Here is a 10,739-nt window from a genome sequence, read left to right as displayed (position 1 = left end):
TGTTGGTGTTCCTTGAGTTGTGGCTCGGAACGTATCCCTTGAGTTGTGGCTCGGGATAGAGGTTAAGCACGTGGTAATCCTTGAGTTGTGGCTCGGAATAACATCTCTTGATTTGTGGCTCGGGATGGCGGATGAACGCGAGGAACTCTTGAGTGTTGGCTCTGGTTGGCGAGTGTTACCAGTGTGAGTGTGCTGATTGTGGCCCGCACGGATGGGTCCAGATAGATTGCCCTCCTCAGTATTTAGCTGACGAGTTTGGTAGTCTTGGGACATTACGAACTACGTTCGTATTGGGAACTTCACTTGGCGTTACAGTGTGTGATTCGTAGCATGGTTTTCGACACATGCTTTATCGGTTATGGCTGATAGATATGGCAGTAAGACATCTTGAGGCATTACTAGAAGTTGTAGAACACGATTAACATGGTTGTGGCCGTGTGGTATGAAATCAAAGGATGAAATTCCTTTGTTGTGATTGTGTCATATATATATATATATATATATATATATATATATATATATATATATATATGACACAATCACAGCAATAGAATAAAACATATATACAACACATTTATATATATATATATATAAATGTGTTGTATATATGTTTTATTCTATTGCTGTGATTGTGTCATATATATATATATATATATATATATATATATATATATATAAATTCCTTTTAACATCGTTCTTGCGTTTTACACAAAAAATAATCACAAGAAATATGGTAAAATAAATAGAACTTATCACCACACACCTTTCGAAGAAGCGACCCCGATTAGATTCCACCATAAAGACGAAACCCACAAATTTACACCACTACAATGATGACAACACTACAAACAACAATAAAAATCCCTCATTTCCATCCCAATGGATACGAATGTCGAACTGTCAAAGCTTTCGTCTAATGGGTAAACCCACACTATTGCGACAAAGAAGAAGATGGGTTTTTAGAAAAATAAGGGTTGAAGATGAAGAATGGCAGTTGAAGACGAACATTAATGGTTGAAGACGACGAAAAAGATGCTTTTTAGTTTAACCATTTGCACTTCCACTTTCTATTTTTTTCTCCTCCAATTTCCACTCTGATTTTTTACGTTTTCTCCTCCTGCTTTCTTCTAAAGAAACCAACGTGAAAATTGAAAAAATTTGAAAAACATATGACATGTCACGTTGTGATAGAAGTTGTCAAAAAATGGATATTACTATATCATTTTCCTATATTTATATATTTAGTAAAGCTATATAAGAAAGTACACGTAGTTAAACCCTTAACCCTAAAGGGAATATGGTTTGATGGCATTCAAATAGAAAATTTATGGATATGATTTGCTAGAAAAATTGCTTGTTTAATTTACATTGTTTATTAATCACTCGATTAATTATTCTAATTTAATTCTAAAGTTTTAGAATTAATAAGATAACATAACTTGTTAATTGGGTTTTAAAGTTCTAAAATAAGTCATCCAACATACAAAAATTATGGATATGATTTGCTAGTAAATTCGCTTGTTTAATTTACATTATTTATTAGTCACTCGATTAATTGTTCTAATTTAATTCTAAAATTTTAGAATTAATAAGTTAGCATAACTTATTAAGAGTGGGTTGAACATATTTAGAAATTTGTTGAGTATAATTTAGTCTCTGTATTTGAAATTTTGACTCAATTGAGTCCCAATCTTTTTTATTTTTAAATGTAGAATCTTTGTCTCTTTCCAAAGTGAGACCAAATCAATAATTAAGCTTAATAGCAACTTATATATACATGTTAAAATAATTTTTCAAAATTTATACATCAAATCACTCCATTTAAATATTCAAATTAATTATATTTTTTACATTTTAAATTACAATAAAAAATCCCTATTAAAATCACTCCAATAAAATATTAAAAATGTAAATTTAAAGTGACACTTCACATATTAAAAATATTGAAATTCAAAACCTACAAATGTTATTTTACATTTTCATTTTTTAAAATATGTATTTTTTAATTTAAATTGAAAAATAAAATTGGAACTCAATTAAGTCAAAATTTTAAAATATAAGGATTCAACTGAGTCAACATTTTATATGCAATGACTAAATTGAATACAAGATATTCTCATGTGACAATGACGCTAACACATGGTACTCACACTAATATGTGACACTCACACTAACATTAACACGTGAAAATACTATGAACTGACACATAACATGTACGAACATGTTATGAACGTCAATCTAAGCGAAAAAGACTTAATTGAATCATTTTTACAACTACAAGGACTTAATTGAACCAAAAAAAAATTAGAGGACCGAATTGGATCACATAGAGAAATATGAGGACCAAAAGACCAATTAAGTCTAATAAATCATAAGTTAAACATGTATCACTAAGTTCTATACATAGAGTCATACCCAATATTATTTTTACTATGGTTGTCTTCATTTACACTACAACATTTTTTACTTTAGGCCATGCCAAACTTGCCCACATGTATAACACTGTAGCCTTAACACAAACAAGATGGATTGGATTGGAGTACTGGTTTCGATCTATGGATTGTATGAGATTCAACAATTTGTTTATCATGAGTGAAAAAAATTTGCCTCTCCCAAATTGAATACCAAATGCTTTTATTGAAAAAGAGTATAAATCTCCCAAGGTGAAAAAGAGATTCTAACGAAGTCGAACTACACCGATTTATAAGAGTTTATCGTCGTGTTACTGGTGAAGATCGACGAAAATGTTTAAGTCAGTATAATCATATAAAAAACTCTATAATGTAAGAGTGGGTATGAGAATTGAATGAATACGCCATAAAAATGTTTTTTTGTAAACCTTTTTTAATCTAGACTAAGTGTATAAGAGGTGTTCAAAATAAATAAATAATTAATATTATTTTGCTGATTATTTATTATTTAATCAATTAAAATTATATATATATATATATATATATATATATATATATAAAAGAAAATATCCAAATTATATTGATATAATTCATGTAGTTTGAATTCTATTATATTTAATTAGATATCTATAACAATATATAAAGGGATTCCCCTTTTTGTGTCCACATTTCAAAATATCAATTTTACCCTTTAAATATAATAATTTATTAAATTTTTAAAAATTGACCGTTACTTTTACAATGTTTTTATAAATTCGGCTATTTCTTCTTCTTCTCTTCTTTTTTATTTATCAATGATTATTCTTTCATCTGTTTTGATATATTTCACTTTATTTTTAATAAATATAATTTTAGTTTATATAACAACTTAATAATATTACAATATTATCACTTACTAATATAATATCACGCATATTTAAAAAATATATCGCGCCTGTGTTTATGCTAGTTATATTATAAATGCATATTCTTATATAGTTCGGATATGAGTTGGTAAAAGATTGAATTTATTCATTTCAAATTTGGTTTGTTAATGAACTCATGGTAGGTTTAAAATAAATTTAATTTACGAGAGAGTACAGTAGTACAAGTTATCCAAAATATAAATGTCAGAAGTGGGATTTGAACCCACGCCCTTTTTCAAGGACCAGAACTTGAGTCTGGTGCCTTAGACCACTCGGCCATCCTGACACTAAACATAAATTTGCTAACCCTAAAATGAACATGATTTGATGGTATTCAAATACAAAAAATTATGGATATGATATGCTATTTTAAAATCGCCTACTTAATTTAATTTAATTCTAGTTTTAGAATTTATAACATAGCATAAATTCTTAATCGATTTTAAAGTTTTAAAATAATTCATATAACATAAATTAATGACTTGAAAATTTAGGAAATTAGATTTGTGTTTACCATTTATTATTTTAGTCATTAAAATAAAGTTAAAGAAATATAAATATTCATCACTATAAATTATAAATATATAAATATATAAATACGTTATTAGTAATATCATATGACAATAATTAAATTGTTGCCATAGTTTTGTCAACCATTTGTGACAATAATTTTATGTTATTATGTTGGATGTTAGAATTGTATTTGGTTTAACATATTATAATTTTTATGTATATGATTAATTATTTATGGACGACGCAAGTTGATTAACCAATTTTTGATGAAGTTGATTATAACTAAAGGGATATAACTTTTGTACAATCTTAGTTAGAGATGTAAAAGAAATTTGTACTCGCAGGTATCCGTGGATAAAACTCGCAACGAATAGGAAATGAATATTGTAAATGGATATCCGCAGGTGGCGGATACGAGTATTTTTTATACCCGCATGTTAACAGGACAGGTACGAGTATCATAGTATCTCTACCCACAGATACTAGTACCTGCTATATTCTAATTTAAATTAAAAAATTTAAAAAAAATGATTAAAATATTAATACATTGATTTTGAATGAGTTATTTTTTATCAATTAGGTTTAAAAAAAATTCATTTCTTTGTATTTAAATGACTTGTTTGCATTGTGTTTGAAATTTATAAATGTTATGCATTGTATTTTTATTTGAATTTATGGTTAAAATATGTTATTAAATATTATTCTTTTTGTAAATATCCGTAGGTACCCGTGGATATTCGCGGATATTAAAAAAATATGCAAGTACTCACATAATGGATATCCACACGGATATGAGTACGGGTACGAGACAAATATTTTTTCAGCGGATAGGGTACATGGGAACTACTACCCGTACCCTATCCGCCCCGTTGACATCCCTAATCTTAGTATCTCGAGTTTTAACAAGAACATTATTTATAGAAAGGCCTTAATAGTAAATTAGTATCTATTTTTGATGAATTTGTTCAATTTAGTACTATTTTTTTCTTATTTAATCAAGTTTCAATTTTTGTCAAGTTTTGTCAATTTAGTTCTATTTTGCAGCGTCGTTTAAATAGTTAACATCATAGGAGGGTGGAACACTTCGTTTGAGGTGGCCTCTGACGTATCCTGTTTTATCACTGACATGTGTCTTCCTTCTCATTTTCATAAAACACACTTCATGTTCTCCAGTGATCCAACTTCACACTCAATTTTCTTCCTTCAAACAAAAAAAACCATCTTTACATATTCATCTTTTCTCAACACTAAACCACCCATCATCAACACAAAACACACATAAACTTTCTCTACATTATCTTCCTTTCCATAAAATCAACACACTACTCTCAACCGCAATCAACTTCATCTTCTTCCTTAATCAATTTCCAATTCAGAATGAATCGACCAACACATAATCACACACAAACAACTACTTTTTCTCCTTTAAAAAAACCCGCTTTACTCCTATCTCAAAACAAGTAGATTAAACTCCCTTTTCTATCTCTCCTCATCCCCATAGCCTAACCAAAGAGCATGTAACTACACATTCCCTCATCTCATTCACCTTATATCCAATCAAACACAGCATCATTAGAAATCAAAGAGCAAAGCTATAACAAGAATAACATTCCAATGAAGCACCGACTGTGGCAATTGATTGTCGTCGATGGCTACTCTAGTAATAAAAGGAGGTGATGGAGGTTGTGGGTTTAGGAAGCAATTGTGTCTGCCTGTGAAGGGGGAGAATATGGTGGCATTGACATTCGTTGGCAACGTCTCTAACGGTGATGGCGGGGCAAATAAAAGATTTGAGCGACAAGGTGATTATTTTAATCGATTATTTGAAATAAATATAAACTTAAAAATACTGATTCAATCATATTAAATTTAAGAAGAATGAAAGTGGTACTATTTGACTAATTAAACCAAAAATTTACCAATAAAATTTAAATTTTAACATTCAAAAAAAAATTGTAAAATAGTGTAGGTTTTTCAATAGATTCTTATAATGTCTCTAAACAACTTTCAAATATTTTTAACTTATAAAAAAGGTTCGTATTTTATATATTATAAAAATCTGAAAAATGATAAATTAAAAAAATTTAATGGAAATACATTAATATTTACAATTAAAAACAATAAAAGTTAAAAATATGATATAGAAAATAAACAAGTAATATAATATTTAAGAACAAAAGTTTTATGGTTCTTAATAATATAATAATATATTAACATATTAGTCCTAATATAATAATAATAATAAAAATAATTAAAATATGGTGTAAAATAATAAATAAATAATTGTAAAATTTAAATATGAATTTTTAAATCTTTTTAAATAATTTTCACATATTTTTGACATTTTACACAAACTTAAACAATAATTTAAAAAATAATTTTTATAACATAGACATTGGTATATCATTACAAGTTAAAACTATACATTCTTAAAATTTTTAAATATATAAAAATTACTAATGATCTCAATTTCAATTTTTTTTCTAAATTAGGAAATATATTGTCAAATTTGAAATTCAAAATATATAGTAATAAAGTTTGAATTTAAATTATAAATTTTAAAAGCTATAAAGTATGGGAGCAAAGTTAAATTTGAAATTCAAAATCCAAAAAATTGTGAGAAAAGGACTCCAATAGAAGAGTCTATCAAACGTCTAACCTTTGTATTTTTGCATAGTGTATTATTTATATTTGTCTACATAATCTACACTTTGTAAGTTTTGATTGTTTACTATTTATATTTTGTTTGCAGTCTAACATTTGTATCTTTAAAGAATCTATTATTTATATTTAGGTGTAATTAGTCAGATAATACTCACTTTTGTTTGGTTATGTCAGTTTCATATCCACTTTTAAAAAGGTGTGAATTGGGTCCTAACTTTGGAAAAGATGTGTTTATCAGCCCCCTTTGAGAAAAAAATTATTAACGCCATTAATGATATCGATATTTAAAATGACTTACAAGAGTGAAAAGAACCTAATTGAAACATTTTTTTCAAAAGTTGGGATTCGATTGACACATTTTTAAAAGTGAATACCAAACTAACACATCTGAAGAGAGTGAGTACTATCTGACTAATTAAACATTACATTACTATGCACAATCTATCATTTGTAACTTTATATCGTTTACTCTTCACATTTTTTGTATCGTCTAATGTTTGTATCTTTATTAAGTCTATTCAATAATTTCTATATATCGTCTATCATTTTTATTGTTAGAGAAACAACTATTATATTTTTCTACATTTTTTACTCAATATTTCATTCAAAATTAAATTTGATTTCTTAATTTTAATTAACTAAATCTTAATATATTATTTAAAATAGTTATATATAATACATTTTATTAAAAATATATATAAATAACTTAAATACATTTTTATTATAAAATCAATTAAAATATTATCATTGAATTTTATAAAATAAAATTTATATTAAATTTAATTATAATTTTATAATTTTAAATTAATTTAATAAATATACTATAATTTTTCATTTTAAAATTTGATATCCCGTGCGTTGCACGGATAGAAATACTAGTACAAAAACAATTGAAATTATGGAAAGCATAAAATCATTTAACAAACACTTATCTAACCTAAAAAGTTACGTGCCTTCTAAAAAAATACATGTAACTTCCAAACATTTTACATAATTATTCCTAGAAGCAAAAGAACTTTACTCGATACTTTTAAAATTTAAACAGTGAAACTAGACACTTTATCCACCCCTCTAGCTATAGAAAGAAGTTTTATATGTATGAATGAAGTCATTTTCTATCTAGGAGTGCTTTGTAACACTAAAATCTCCATATTTTATTTTCGAGAAACGTAATTGTAATTCAATATTAATTTAAAAAAATTATTTCAACTAATTAATTTAAAAACGACAATAACTTATTCAAATTGATGTGTTAAAAATTAATATTATTTTTTAAATGGAAAATGGTATTTAAAGTTCTATTAAATTAGACTTTCAACTTTTTTTTAAAGTGATTTTTAAATTTTACATAAAGTGATTTTTAAAATTTTTTTAGGCTAAATATTTGAAATTACTTGTCATATCTTAAATCAAAAACTTGAACTCCAAGTTCTATTATATTAAACTTCCATCTTTTGAATTATAAAATAGATAGTTCATTCAAATTTTAAGTAAAGTGATTTTTAGTTTTTTTTTTTATGTTAAATATTTGTTGTCTATTATTATAGTCGGTCATTCTGAAGAAAAACAACCTATCATCTAATACTTTAACTAAAATAATATACTAATAATCGATTATTTTAAATAAATATAAACTTAAAAATACCCATTCAATCATATTAAATTTAAGAAGAAAATGTTGTTAAATCTATCAACCTTAAATAATTTACATGATGTATAAAAGTAAACTTTTTGGTGATTAAATAAATGTTTTGCATTGTATTTTTATTTGAATTTATGGTTAAAATATGTTATTAAATATTATTTTTTTTTGTAAATATCCGCAGGTACCCGTGGATATTCGTGGATATTAAAAAAATATGCGGGTACTCGCATAATGGATATCCACACGGATATGAGTACGGATATGAGACAAATATTTTTTTCAGCGGGTAGGGTACATGGGAACTACTACCCGTACCTTATCCGTCCCGTTGACATCCCTAATCTTAGTATCTCGAGTTTTAACAAGAACATTATTTATAGAAAGACCTTAATAGTAAATTAGTATCTATTTTTGATGAATTTGTTCAATTTAGTACTATTTTTTTCTTATTTAATCAAGTTTCAATTTTTGTCAAATTTTGTCAATTTAGTTCTATTTTGCAGCGTCGTTTAAATAGTTAACATCATAGGAGGGTGGAACACTTCGTTTGAGGTGGCCTCTGACGTATCCTGTTTTATCACTGACATGTGTCTTCCTTCTCATTTTCATAAAACACACTTCATGTTCTCCAGTGATCCAACTTCACACTCAATTTTCTTCCTTCAAACAAAAAAAAACCATCTTTACATATTCATCTTTTCTCAACACTAAACCACCCATCATCAACACAAAACACACATAAACTTTCTCTACATTATCTTCCTTTCCATAAAATCAACACACTACTCTCAACCGCAATCAACTTCATCTTCTTCCTTAATCAATTTCCAATTCAGAATGAATTGACCAACACATAATCACACACAAACAACTTCTTTTTCTCCTTTAAAAAAACCCGCTTTACTCCTATCTCAAAACAAGTAGATTAAACTCTCTTTTTCTATCTCTCCTCATCCCCATAGCCTAACCAAAGAGCATGTAACTACACATTCCCTCATCTCATTCACCTTATATCCAATCAAACACAGCATCATTAGAAATCAAAGAGCAAAGCTATAACAAGAATAACATTCCAATGAAGCACCGACTGTGGCAATTGATTGTCGTCGATGGCTACTCTAGTAATAAAAGGAGGTGATGGAGGTTGTGGGTTTAGGAAGCAATTGTGTCTGCCTGTGAAGGGGGAGAATATGGTGGCATTGACATTCGTTGGCAACGTCTCTAACGGTGATGGCGGGGCAAATAAAAAATTTGAGCGACAAGGTGATTATTTTAATCGATTATTTGAAATAAATATAAACTTAAAAATACTGATTCAATCATATTAAATTTAAGAAGAAAATGTTGTTAAATCTATCAACCTTTATATTCCAAAATAATTTACATGATGTATAAAAGTAAACTTTTTGGTGATTAAATAAATTGTTACATTTGTTTTATATTAGTTTTAAATTTTTTGGATAAGATTTTTCTCAAAATTTTGTTTCCAGTTTTATATTCTCGCTGCAACTAACCTTTCTTCTGGTTGCTTTTTCAGCCTCGGAGAAGAAATTTTCTGGAAGGGGTCTTCTGCTTTTAATCCAATAAGCTTGCAACAAAGCATTCCCAATTCATCCAATGTATGAATGATGAAACTGACCACTCTCCACATCTTCGCTTAACCCAATTCAAATATTAAAAAGGTGAAGGTTCAATTCCCCATCTAATTGCTTCAATTCCCCCTACACCTTATGGGTTGCTTATTAGGGACATGACTTCGTTTGAAGTAGAAGAAAGCAGTCAATGACCACACCACACACAGTCTAATATTATGTTCCAGCACCTTAACGCCCCCGTTTGGGTTACAAGCCACCACGACCTGGCTCGGCAATACCTCTTGTGAGTCAAAGGCTTATAAGTCCTTTATCTTCGGTTAACTGTGCGATGTGGGACTTCCAAAGAAAAGAAGAGGTATGCTACTTGGCTACGTTTTCGATAACTTTGAGTCTTTTGGTACACTAAATTTGTCTCCACTGGGGTTGGCAGATTCTAAATCTAAATCAACACGAGTTCTCCTGCTGAATTTTTTAGGTTTAGAAGCAGTAGTGGTGGCATTTGATGAGGAAATTGACTCATTAGAATTAGATATTATTGGCTCAGGGTGTTTGTCTCCAAGTGAAAACTTCTTCGCTTTCTTCGCTTTCTTTTTGGACAGCACCACTGGAATACTACCAAACATGATACAATTCTCGATGTCATGATCAGCCACAACCTGCTATCAAATCATGAAAATTAAAAACAACAGATCTGTAATCGCAAAATGCAGCAGAGAAAGCCTAATACTACAATTTTTATTTAATCCTACAAGCCAACAAAGCCAAATTAAGGTACAGGTTTCGTTCATTATTTCTGTTTTGTGAAACAAAAATAATGGTTCATTCATCAAGTCACTGAACAATGACATAAGACTATTGAATCATACATGGTTTTTGCGGACAGCAGAGACTGCAACAGATGGTGAAGAGTTGGTGGTAGAATTCACAATTTTTCCCATCTTGTTGGAACCCATGAATGGAATTTGGAGAAAGATGCGGTTGCAGATTGGTGACTGAGGAGATTGAA

General features: G+C 28.3%; 1 non-coding gene across 1 annotated transcript; it reads right to left on the bottom strand.

The window, feature by feature from the left end:
- Positions 1–3,518: 3,518 nt before the first annotated feature.
- Positions 3,519–3,602, bottom strand: TRNAL-CAA. Its single transcript has one exon. It is a non-coding gene; the product is annotated as a tRNA-Leu (tRNA).
- Between the last annotated feature and the right edge of the window lie 7,137 nt (positions 3,603–10,739).

This window comes from Vigna unguiculata, unplaced genomic scaffold, assembly GCF_004118075.2.
Source record: "Vigna unguiculata cultivar IT97K-499-35 unplaced genomic scaffold, ASM411807v1 contig_582, whole genome shotgun sequence".
NCBI lineage: Eukaryota > Viridiplantae > Streptophyta > Magnoliopsida > Fabales > Fabaceae > Vigna > Vigna unguiculata.
Note: the sequence above shows the minus strand (reverse complement) of the source record. Positions and strands in the feature narration are given on the sequence as shown.